The sequence below is a fragment of the Neophocaena asiaeorientalis genome, unplaced genomic scaffold (genome assembly GCF_003031525.2).
Source record: "Neophocaena asiaeorientalis asiaeorientalis breed wild unplaced genomic scaffold, Neophocaena_asiaeorientalis_V1.1 scaffold220, whole genome shotgun sequence".
Taxonomy (NCBI): Eukaryota; Metazoa; Chordata; class Mammalia; order Artiodactyla; family Phocoenidae; genus Neophocaena; species Neophocaena asiaeorientalis.
This window is the reverse complement of record NW_020174042.1, coordinates 1947046-1959519: the sequence shown is the minus strand read 5'-3', so window position 1 is coordinate 1959519 and position 12474 is coordinate 1947046. Positions and strand designations below refer to the sequence as shown.

The 12474-nt window shown below is 46.0% G+C and overlaps 1 non-coding gene across 1 annotated transcript; it reads left to right on the top strand.

Moving 5' to 3' along the window:
- Positions 1 to 11008: 11008 nt before the first annotated feature.
- On the top strand, positions 11009 to 11179 carry LOC112405485 (U1 spliceosomal RNA). Its single transcript, XR_003004340.1, has one exon. It is a non-coding gene; the product is annotated as a U1 spliceosomal RNA (small nuclear RNA).
- Positions 11180 to 12474: the final 1295 nt, after the last annotated feature.

Here is a 12474-nt window from a genome sequence, read left to right as displayed (position 1 = left end):
ATGCCTCAATTTTGGATTGCTATCACCAGGTGGCAGTGGAAACTAATTTCTAAGAGTCCAACTGTAAAGTGTGTGCAATGCCTAAGATTTGTAAATCATTCTATTAGTGAGTGTTCTTGAAAGCATGAGGCACAGTTCTGTGAGCATGAATTTTAAATTTCAATCAGTAGTATTGTGCTGGAGGTCTCTTTGTGTTTCTTACCCTCCCCCTGCCCCATTCAGCACTGTGTTTTGAAGATCTATTTACTCTGTTGTGTGTCCATCTAGCTCATTGCTCCTTACTGTGACAGAACATTCCAGTGATGGATGCCTCATTGTGTCCAGCCCTCCAATCACCACAAATAACTTTGTGATAAAATATCCTCTTACATGTTCTTTATGCACCTGTGTAAGAATTTCTCTAATGATATAGCCAGGAGTGGGGTCCTTCCCAGCTCCACTCATAATATTTATTTATTTGTACATTTTTATCCCCTCTACTTCATAAATTCCCCCAAAATTCTTTGTGCTAAAACAGCTGAATCCAGGCAACATCCCAAACTTTTAAATTAAAGGAAATGTATGCTGTGAGTCATTTTTTGTTTTTTGTTTTTGCTGTGAGTCGTTTTATTTGTATGTCTCTCTGCAAAACGTGTAGTGCTCTTTGTGATGTCGTTTAAATTTACAAAATAGTATTGTTGACTAAGATTTTCTTATATATAATTTATTTTTTAATTTATTTTATTTCTGGCTGTGTTGGGTCTTCGTTGCTGCATGCGGGCTTTCTCTAGTTGCGGCGAGCAGGGGCTATTCTTCGTTGTAGTGCACGGGCTTCTCTTTGTGGTGGCTTCTCTTGTTGTGGTGCATGGGCTTAGTAGTTGTGGCTTGCGGGCTCTAGAGCACAGGCTCAGTAGTTGTGGCATACGGGCTTGGTTGCTCTGCGATCTTCTCGCACCAAGGATCGTACCCATGTCCCCTGCATTGGCAGACAGATTCTTAACCACTGAGCCACCAGGGAAGTCCCTGTTGACTAAGATTTGAACCTCCAAATTGATAATCGTGGATTATCCTGATTCTTTGTGGTAAAACAGCTGAATATAAGCAACATTCTAAATTTTAAATTATAGGTGATGTTTTAGAACAAGAAGTTTTCTCAACAGTGGCACTATTGACATTTTGGGCCTGATAATTCTTTGCTGTAGAGGGCTGTCCTGTGCATTATAGGATGTCCCTGGCTACTACCCACTAGATGCCAGTAGCATTCCTCCTCCCTGGTTGTGACAACCAAAAATGTCTCCAGACATTGTCAAATGTCCAATGAGGGGGGCAAATCACCTCCAGTTGGGAACCACTGTTTTATGGTAAACAAACTCTGGGATTCACTTGGAACCCTTTTGCTAGACTCTCCCCCCCGCAACTTTTGATTTTTAATAAATTTATTTATTTATTTTTGGCTGTATTGGGTCTTTGTTGCTGCGCGTTGGCTTTTCTCTAGTTGCAGCGAGAGGGGGCTACTCTTCATTGTGGTAGGTGAGCTTCTCATTGTGGTGGCTTCTCTTGTTGCGGAGCATGGGCTCTAGGCGTGCGGGCTCAGTAGTTGTGGCGTATGGGCTTAGTTGCTCCGCGGCATGTGGGATTTTCCCGGACCAGGGCTCGAACCCGTGTCCCCTGCATTGGCAGGCAGATTCTTAACCACTGCACCACCAGGGAAGCCCCCCCCGCACCTTTCTTTCTGTCAGTTTATTTCAACCCTAATCTCAACTACAGACTTGTATTACATGGTCATTTAAAAAATGTCCGTCCCTGCTTTCTAGCTGGAATAACGTTCTTTCTGGAGATACTTACCAGAGCCCTTAGCCTCTTAGTGGACTAAGCACCAAATAGTCTTTGCTAGGTTTCCTGGCTTCCCTGTCTCAGACACTAAAGTGCATCAGAGGAGGAAGAGGGAGTCAGAATTCTCCTTGTGTCTGCTCCCGGAGGAATCCAGAAGAGCAGGTAGAACCCCACAGCGGCTGATAAGATCTTAAGAGTCTGTTGACCCAGTCTGCAAGGGGAACAGAAAAAGTGGGTCTCTCTTTTTAGTTCTCACATCCTCTCCCCTCCTCTCTCTAGATCTCTCTCTTTATTTATTTATTTATTGGTTTGCACTGGGTCTTAGTTGTGGCAGGTGGGCTCCTTAGTTGCGGCTTGCCAGCTCCTTAGTTGCGGCATGCATGTGGAATCGAGTTCCCTGACCAGGGATCGAACCTGGGCCCCTTGCATTGGGAGCTCAGAGTCTCAACCACTGCGCCAGCAGGGAAGTCTCTCTCTAGATCTCTTTTGTAACAATTTTTATCTACAGTCCTGGATAAGCACCCAGAGTGATGACTGTCCCCTATATTCCTCAGCACACTAGCACTGTAACTTTCTCAGGAAATTTCTCTGTGTGGGAATTTCCTGGCGGTCCAGTGATTAAGACTCAGCACTTTCACTGCTGAGGGCCCGGTTTAATACCAGATCAGGGAACTAAGATCCTGCAAGCCAAGCAGCATGGTCAAAAAAAAGAAAAAAGAAACGTTCTCTGTGGTCAAATAAGTGAGGGCAACACTGCCTACTGAATCCCTGTCTCGGACACTGGCAATGCCCATTAGATTATTAAAGACATTGAGGTGTCTTTAATGTGTGAAGGCGTTACCACCACTAGTCCTAGGAGCAACAGCAAAAGCTGCAGCTGTGCGAGCGAGACCGTTGCACAGGAATTTTGGAGGAGGGATGCAACTCCTCAGATGTCTTTTTTTTTTTTTGGCCGTGCTGCACGGCATGCAGGATCTTCCCTGACTAGGGATTGAACCCAGGCCATGGCAGTGAAAGTGCAGAGTCCTAACCACTGGACTGCCAGGGAACTCCCTCAGATGTCTATTTTTAACCTAGCATTTCCCAGATTGACTACAGAACTTTCCCATTCCTCCTCCATTGTTTAACAAATATTTATCAGTATTAACACCCCCAGAGCTGGTGTCCCAAGGAACACAGTTTGGGAAATGTTGTCTTAGCTATTAACAACCTACATCTTTTGTAAATTGCCTTCAAAAGCCATTAATGTGTTCATTCATTTATTCAAAACACTGTTGGGCATCCACCATCCTAGTATGAGGACTACAAAGATTACTCGTCCCAGCAGCCCCCCCCCGGCAGACAGATGAATCAGATTGTGTCAGTAGATATGTGAAGGTTTGAGCCAGATGTTGGGGAAACAGTGGAACCCAGTGATTAATTCTGACACTGGAGCTCTGATAACCTTCACAGATCAGGCAATACCTCGCTAAGCCTAGAATACAAGATCGAGTCCCTTAATCCTTACAGTGTCAGGGGCTTGTTAGAAAGGCAGAATCTCAGGTTCCACGTTGGAACTACCAAGTCAGAACCTGTGCTTTAACAAGATCTCCAACGGATCTTTTTGTACATTACTGTTTGAGAAGCACTGCCTTAAAATGAGCACACTGTCTGACAAGAAAGTATACAGAAACAAAATGCAGTTCTGTGTGATGTCTTGGCCAAAGGCTGACCTAGCAGCCTCCAGGCCAGGCCAGTCAGACAGGATAAGAAGGGAAGATGGGCAGAGGCAACGAGTGTCTTCTTTCCTCTCCTCACCCTCACCCAGCAATGACTGATTCAGCAGGTAAGGCTACAGGCATGTCATCCGGTAGCAGGGACAGGTAATGAGGCCATACCTGTGGTCCTTCCTGCCTAGATGTCTGCCATGACTGGGTAGGCATAATGGGTTTGACTGGAAGGAAGGGAAAGAGTAGGGTTTGGAGGGGAAGGGGGTACTTCCCGTTACCCTCCCAGAGATACCATCTCTGCTCTGGACCAGACAAATGACCAGCCACAGAGCCACAGAGCCACAGAGCCCAGGGTTCAGGGCTCAGGGCTCAGGAACTTTTAGCTTCTTCCTCTTGATCCTCAACATTTGTTGAGGGAGGAGGTACAGGGAGGGTTCACGGCAGCCCGACCCACTGGGAAGGAAAGAAGAGCAGGTGGCCCAGTTTTGCAATCTCTTTCCCTCCACAGGTCATGCGCTTGTCTGGGTGTAGCCCTGGGCACTGGTGGGGCGAGCTCTGTAGGCTACAGTGAGACTGAGGGCAGGCTGGGCCTTTGCTAGGGGCCCTGGTGAGGACCCGGGGGAAGGCTTTTCCCACAGACTAGGCTGTGATGGGTGGAGGGCGACTAGCCCAGGGTGGGGGTAACTAAGGGGAAGGAAACCGAAAACCACAACATAAATAACCACAATGAAGGGGAGCAGAATATGCCACCCCCAAATAAATGCTTTGATAAATTGATTATTTTGAGGTGTAAGCACTTGAAAAATAGCAAATGTAGGGAGAGGCTTTCTCTGAACTCTCCTTATCTGCCTAAGGATAGATCTTCCAGAAGAACTCATTTGTCATAGAGTCCCTCCCCGGTGGTATCATCAACTAGGGAAGAGAGGAGACTAGAAGTTGATAGCACACCCAGAAGATAAACTTTGTCATGAACTACTATATCTTCAATCTAAGGGCCCATTCATCTATCCTTAAAATCATTTCCTCTCACCTGAGAGTCCTCCATTCCCTGCCGAACCCCCACCCCTTCCCTATTAAGATGGTATTTAATCCTGAATTCTAAGCCACCTCAGGGCATTCGTCATTCACTTCCCCCTGGGTATCTCCAATGAGGTATACAGGTTAATCAACTTCTGTTTGTTTTTCTCTTGTTAATCTGTCTTTTATTACAGGGATCTCAGCTAAGAACTCAGAAGGGTAGAGAAAACATTATTTTTTCTCCCCTACAACAGCAAAACAAAACAAAACAGCAAAATACCAACACCAGCACTGCCCCTGCCCTTAGGAGGTCTTATGTGTGATGCATCTCCCAGTAGGGGGTGCCTCTGTGCACCCTCCAGGGGCCAGAAGAGATGAGGTGAGCACCCAGTGCCTGAATACACCAGGATGAAGACTTCTTGCTATTCTACCTAGATATTCCAAAGGTAAGTCAGGCAGCAGTAGACAGAGATGGGATAGGGAGGTGGCATTTGAAGCAGAGGGAAGGGCCCACAGAAAGGCCCAAAGGCAAGACCACACTCACCTGGGTGGGAAGAGGGATCAATTTACATATCTCCATCCAGTTCTGATGAAGCTGGCCCTATTGTGTTTTCTACTCTCCAAGGACACCATTCATACCCTGTGCCTGTCACTGTTGGAAGAGTCCCTGTTTGTTCCCCAAGGACAGGACTACTTGTGACTCACTTTTTTTCCCAGCAGCCCACTACAGGTGGCCCAACCTAACCCTGACTGTAAGACTAAGAGCTCCCCATAGCTCCACGGTAGGTGATCAGGACACCTGGATCTGTTGTAGCAACCCTGCTCCTGCAGGCAACCTCCTCAGAAGGGTACCTGCCTCACCACCTCCTACTCTTTTCTGAAGAAAGGGTTAACTTAGAGAGTTGTTTGCTGAGGTTCCTGACAGGAACCAGGCCAAGGCATATCTGGGGGCGGATTCCTTGGCTGGGACTTGCCAGGGTCAGTCTGGTTTGTTCCTGATAACGTGAGCAGAGGATGATGTATGTGTGCTCTAAAAAAACCAAATAAAATTCTGGCTGCAAAAGTAATTCATGCTCATTGTAGAAAAATTGGAAAATATAAATGAAAAAATAGATACCACCTTTAATCCCACCACCTAAAGGCAACCTCTTTAGACATTTTGGTGAATTCCTTCCAAGTTTTTTTTTCCCCCTATGCATATCTGTGTACATATTTAACATAGCTGAGATCATACTGACTATGAGTTTCATGCCTTCCTTTTTCACTTGGCAGTACATTATAAGCTCTTACTCATTTGCTGTAATCATCATTAATATTCCATCCTACCCGTATATAATTTAGTTAGCTATGTCCCTGTAGTGGTTACAGATTTATATCACACTTCGACTGGGAATGTGCAGAAAAACTGTGATTTCTATATTCTTCGTCTCTAGCTGATCTAGTCTCCTGCACAACTTCCTACCTCCTTAATAGGGAAAATTAACAGTGGGTCTAACTAAAGAATAATCTGAAGAAATAATTTGAATAGCCTGCCTTTAAGGGTTTTATCTTTCTATGTGATCCCATTTTGCATGTCAGAAACCTCAGTCTTCCTCTTTGCATCTTTTCTGTAACAAATTCTAACCCCTGCTCCTCCTGCCTTCTCATGGATACGGAATCGGCCAGGGTCTCAGCAGAAAACAGATGGCTTACTCAACGCAGTCACTGAAGAGTTTCATAATGGGACTACCTACAAAGATGCCAGCAAGCCTAGGGTAACACGTAAGAAATGGCGAAGCACTCAGGACCAGAAATGTGTGAGGGCGTTACCACCCCTAGTCCTAGGAGCAACAGCAAAAGCTGCAGCTGTGTGAGCGAGACCGTCGCACAGGGATTTAGGAGGAGGGATGCAGCCATGGCCTCCCGAGTGGTCTGGCTGAGAGGGAACTAGGGGAGAAATGACTCTGACATCTCTCTCCACCTGCCCTCTATCTCTTTTCAGGGCCTCCCATTGGCCCAACTGAATGGGAAGGCAGGGGAACAAGTAAACTGCAGAGGTCAACCTCCCAGTATACAGGGAGAGTGGAAGACGGTGGACAAAGGATTTGAAGGGGCAAGTGAAGAATAACTAGCCCACGTGATTTGTGCTGAGGAGGAAAAAACCAAAAGAAACAGTCGCATTAATACTTTTCAAATCCTATCTATTATTGGACTTCCAAGTTGCTTCTTATTTTCACTTTTATAAATAATGTTTTTTCAAATGGGGACATCTCTCAAACTCTAAATTTTCTACTGAAGTTAATATATAATGAGAAGAGGTGCAGGGTCTCCCAGAGTCCAATTGTATTAGTTAAGTCTCTCTCTCTTTTCTTTTTTGCCGTGCCGTTCAGCTTGTGGGATCTGAGTTCCCCGACTAGGGGTTGATCCAGGGCCCTGGGCAGTGAGAGCACAGAGTCCTAACCACTGGACTGCCAGGGATTCCCAAGTTAAGTCTCTTTTGTTTATAAGTTACAAAAACACACCAGAGCTAGATTAAACTGAAAAAAAAAAAGAGGGAGACATTAATTATCAGGATTATTAGGGTAGTAGAGAGTCTCCCAAGGCCCAGTGGACTTCAGGAGTATAGGAACAGCAGCTGCAAGGAGCGGCTGCTCCCCCTATGGCTGAGGCAGCCCACACCGCCATCCCACCCTCATGGCTAAGACCCAGACCTTGTAGGAGAGGGTGTAGCTGTGGTTCACAGGATGATAGAGAAGTCACTGTGGTGCTGCACTGGCGGAACAGAATATGCTGGAAATCCACCCTCTAGAGTGCTTGGGATGTATTTACTGGGGTCTCTCTTTTACAAAACCACCTGTAGCAGTAGTGCGAGGGGAAGCTGGGGCGTTTGGATGATGCTGGCCACTGTGCACTGTAGGAGTTGGATGCTAAAGAAGCCATTTGTCCTGCAGGAAGCTGATGCAGGACAAGTCACTTGCATCGCAGGAGCTGGATACTGGAGAAGCTGTCCAGGCTGTAGGAGCCTGGTGCTGCCTGCCATAGGGGCCTGCTGAGCAGAGCACACCGGAATCCGGAAGGAAAATCCCTCCTACAGTGTCTCTCCAGTGCCCTCTACTGACAAAGCTTAACATCTGTCAGCTCGCAAAGGAAAAATTTTGAGATGATCCACTACATTTCTGCAGGGCAGACAATGAAGATTGAATTTGGAGCTGAGAGGCAATAGATTGAGAACTAGCACAATCCCAACTCCATATGCCCATAGGAGGGACGATGACTGATCCAGCTGGCGCCACCCCTGAATTGGTCAGTCACCTGTGCTGAGAATGGAACTGCATTCATAAAAAGAGAAGCAGTGAGCGTGGACAGGCAGGTGCAAGAAAGCCAGCTGGTCACCAAGCAGCCTTTGGGCTCTCCAGGGGAGAGAAACAAGCATCTTAGTCATTAGAGAAATTATCTGTCCTATAGATCAAGGACATTTCATCAAGCTTCACCATGGTTTGAAAAAATACTCCTCAAGACTACCCATTTTCTTTTATTCAAACATGCAGCTCACCAAGAAACCTTCTGATGTTTCCTCCCATCTACACAAAACCAGATGAGGGACAGATTTTGGGCAGTGGCTACGTATTCTGATGTTTGAAAAGGGATATCATCCACCATAATCTAATAAATCAGCCTTTGATGTTATCAGCCATGGGTATTAGTGAAAGTCTGTCACCAAGAATTTGCTCTTATGTGGTGCAGTAAGAAGTAAGGTTCTGACCCTGAGGAGCTGAGAACCAGGTTTTGGACTCGAGGGACTCAGTCAGGGTGTTCTCCTGAAGGACCTGCAGCCTACATCCTACACAACATCACTGCTAGCACATTCCCCAAGGAAGAACCCTGAAGAACACATAATTGGACATGGATATATCGAATTCTATAAATGTCCAACCAACAACCAACCTTCCTTCCTCCCTTCCTTCCTTCCTTCATAAATAAACAGCATATTTACTACTGAGCCAGCACTTTTAAAAAAAATTAATTAATTAATATTTTATTTTTGGCTGCATTGGGTCTTTGTTGCTGCGTGTGGGCTTTCTCTAGTTGTGGCGAGCGGGGGCTACTCTTCGTTGTGGTGTGCAGGCTTCTCATTGCGATGGCTTCTCTTGTTGTGGAGCATGGGCTCTAGGCACACGGGCTTCAGTAGTTGTGGCGTGTGGGCTCAGTAGTTGTGGCTCATGGGCTCTAGAGCACAGGCTCAGTAGCTGTGGCGCACAGGCTTAGTTGCTCCATGGCATGTGGGATCTTCCTGGACCAGGGCTCGAACCCGTGTCCCCTGCATTGGCAGGCGGATTCTTAACCACTGTACCACCAGGGAAGTCCAACAACCATTCTTTAGTTGCTGGACTTTGGGGCTGTTTCCAGCCTTTCACTAATTTATGTAACACAGAGATGAATGTCTTTGTGTTTAGTGTTCTTTTTGTTGTTGTTTTGTATTTCAAGTGATTCCTTTAGGATATATGATCAGATTTGGAAATAAATTGGTGTCAAATTGCATCCTCCGCTTTTTTGGGGGGAAGAGCATGAACATTTTATAGACATTTGAGACCTACTTACTGCCCAATAACTTCAGAAATGTACCAATTACAGTCCCACTAGAGGCCATTTCAGGACATCCTGACTTGGAGTATTACAGTTTGAAATGTGTGCATGCATGTGTGCGCATTCCTAGGAAATCTTGCTTTCTTTACACTTCTTTAGTCAATATTGGGGTTGGACGTTCATCCTACACCTGTTATCTCTTGTCCTCTTTTGAGAGTATTCTGTTCAAGTCCTTCACAGTTGAGAAGTATTTTATTTCAATCTCTGGGGAATTTCATGTCCCAGATTCTCTGTTCTGCCCTCTTTTGGTTGCAGAGGGGCTCTTTTCCCACCTGTAAATCCTTTGGAAATTCCCTTCTGAAGTCAAGTTCCTTTGGCATAGGAGGACAGGCTTGGGTGGCTAAGAGCTTCCATGGGGCTGGAAACAAGTGTATGGAAGTCTGAAGCCTGCAGAGCCAGTTGAACTTTCATCCCTGGTTGGAGAGCTTTCAAACGGAAGGAACTCGTCTCTACATAATTTTCTTTTCACTTTCCATTTTTAAACACCCCAGAGGGGCCCTGGGTGATTTCCTTCTCCTTATTTAACTCAAATTGAATCTCTGAATAAACTATGTCCCTCTTAGGAGCCTAAGACACATATTTAGAGGAAATGTGTCATTTAAAGTGCTTTTTTTTTGAAGTCATGTGAGAAATTATCAGAGTAAGAATCTCCTCACCACCCTCTGTGCTCTGTGCCTTCTTTAGCTCAGAGCCAGGAGAAAAACTTTCTCCTCTTCCTCCCCCCCTAGTCCTTTTCCCTTCTGAGTCTGACACAGAAGAAACTTGCACACAGGTGGTAACTGGCAAGCATAGGGCAGTTGCATGTGTTGAAGTAAGTGTGGCATGTGCGGGAGTGTGAGAGATGATAAAACGCATTCATGTGGGGAGTGAGGCTGAGCAATGATAATCAAGGGCGCTCTGGGGAGAAGGGGCCATTTGTGGTCACCTTAAATGATGAACAGGATTTTGAAATACAGTAAAGGAGTCAGCTAAGTTTCTATCAGTTTCTACTCTGGCCTCACTGGTAGGTAGAGAATCCTGGTTCTCTGTGTTGATGCCAGAGACAGTTATCCATCCATCCACCATCTATCCTTTCATCCAACCATCCATCTACCCATGCACACATGCATACATCATCTGACATTTTATTCATTCATTTGTTCATTCTTCCAATGTTCCCTCCATCTTTCCATCCATTCTTATGTTATCTATCCAGGCCCTACTCTCTGCAGCACACTGAAGGCAAAAATATTTTTTTTTGTCTTTTTAAAAAATAACTATTTATTTATGTATTTTTGGCTGCGTTGGGTCTTCGTTGTTGTGCGCGTGCTTTCTCTAGTTGCAATGAGCGGTGGCTACTCTTCGTTGCAGTGCGCGGGCTTCTTATTGCAGTGGCTTCTCTTGTTGTGGAGCACGAGCTCTAGGCATGTGGGCTTCAGTAGTTGTGGCTCACGGGCTCTAGAGCACAGGCTCAGTGGTTGTGAGTACAGGCTCCGGACGCGCAGGCTCAGCGGCCATGGCTCACGGGCCCAGCCGCTCTGCGGCATGTGGGATCTTCCCGGACCGGGTCATGAACCCACGTCCCCTGCATCAGCAGGTGGACTCTCAACCACTGCGCCATCAGGGAAGCCCGGCAGGCATATTCTTAACCACTACGCCACCAAGGAAGTCCCGGCAAAATATTAACAGAACAAGAATTTAGCTTTCAAGGAGAACATAGTCTAGTGTTAGGCTGGACAACTTAAAAATAGGTCATAATACTGTGCAATAAGTCCACCTTATAGGAGTTTGTTTAAAATACGCCTCTGTGAATGCCCCTTTTCCCCCAGAAGCCTTACCTGACCACTCAATCTAAAATAGGTTATTGTATACTTACCTGGCATAGGAAATACCACGATCAAGAAGGTGGTATTTCCCAGGGCGACGCTCCTCCGTTGCACTCCGAGTGCACTCCGACCCTTGCGATTTCCTAAAATGTGTGAAAGAAACTCAGTTGCATAATTTGTGGTTGTGGGGGACTGCGTTTGTGCTCTCCCCTTTAAAAAAAAATAGAAAAAATATAAAATAGGTTCTTGTTACTATTCTTTTTCATGATATTCTTTTTCTTTTCCTTTAGAGTGTTTATCACAATTTGTTAATATAATAATATGTTTATTTGCTTAATTTCCGTGTCCCCAGTGGGGGTAGGTTCTATGTCTGCTTTGCTTACACTGAATACTCAACCCCTGGTCCCGGCTGGCACACAGCAGGCCCAAAGGAGACATTTATTGAGTGAATTAACAAATAAGCACTGATCGTACCCAGGCATGATGATTTCTTGCACTAAACCAGTGGTTCTCAAAGTGTGATCCTTGGACTAGCAGCATCAACAACACCTGGGAACTTGGTTTGGAGTGAAAATTCTTGGCCCTACCTGTACGTTCACAAACTGGTCCCATACCCAGAGGGCAGGGAGAGACCAAAGAAAGAGGCAGACCACTCCAGATTGGTAGGTGGCAGATTTAATAAGCAAGGGTACTTACTTCTGAGGCTTGTCTTTGGCGCCTGCAAGACGCATAGATCCCTGTACCTGCCCACCAAAACCTTAAAGTTAAACAGACCTTAACTGGATTCAGTCATATATTCAGTCCAGATAGTCTCGAAAACACCTTTCTCTCTCAAGGCTACGTCCTTGAAACAGCTCCCACTGTGGGAAAGTAGGCTGAGCCTACATTCCAAAGACAAGGGGTGTGGGAGGAGCCTGAGACTGCCTGAGTCCAGCTGGTGGGTCAAATCAGTGGTCATGCCCTCTCGATTCTTCCTCCAACACCAGCCCAGACCAGAATAGAATCAGAAACTCTGGAGTCAGCAGCCTGTGCTTTAACAAGCCTTCTGGGTAGTTCTGATGGAGCCTGAAGTTTGCAAGCACTGTACTAAAGTGATAAACGGCCATTCTCGTCTACCGTAGACATCTGTGGATTTTAGCACAGAGATAAGAGTAATTATGTCTGGACTGGGAAATACTTCATGGAGAAGGTGACATTTTTAAGGAAGCCTCAAGCTAGATAAGCCAGAGAAAAGCAATTCAGGCAGAGAACTGTGTACCCAAAGGCACACAGGCATGGATTAGCCTGGCCTTTGGAGGAGTCTATAAGTAGTTCTGCGGGAGGGTCCCGGACATGGCAGGGAGATTAGGACGGAGATGGAGGCAGGCGCCTTGAATGCCAAGTTTCAAGCAGGTAAATAACTTGGTACCCCGTTTCGCCTCCCCACGGCTGTCCAGACTGACCTGAGTCAGACTGCCGCGGGCTCACTTCCCGTCCCCGCCTGCCTTTTTCCTCCCTCCCTCTTCTCC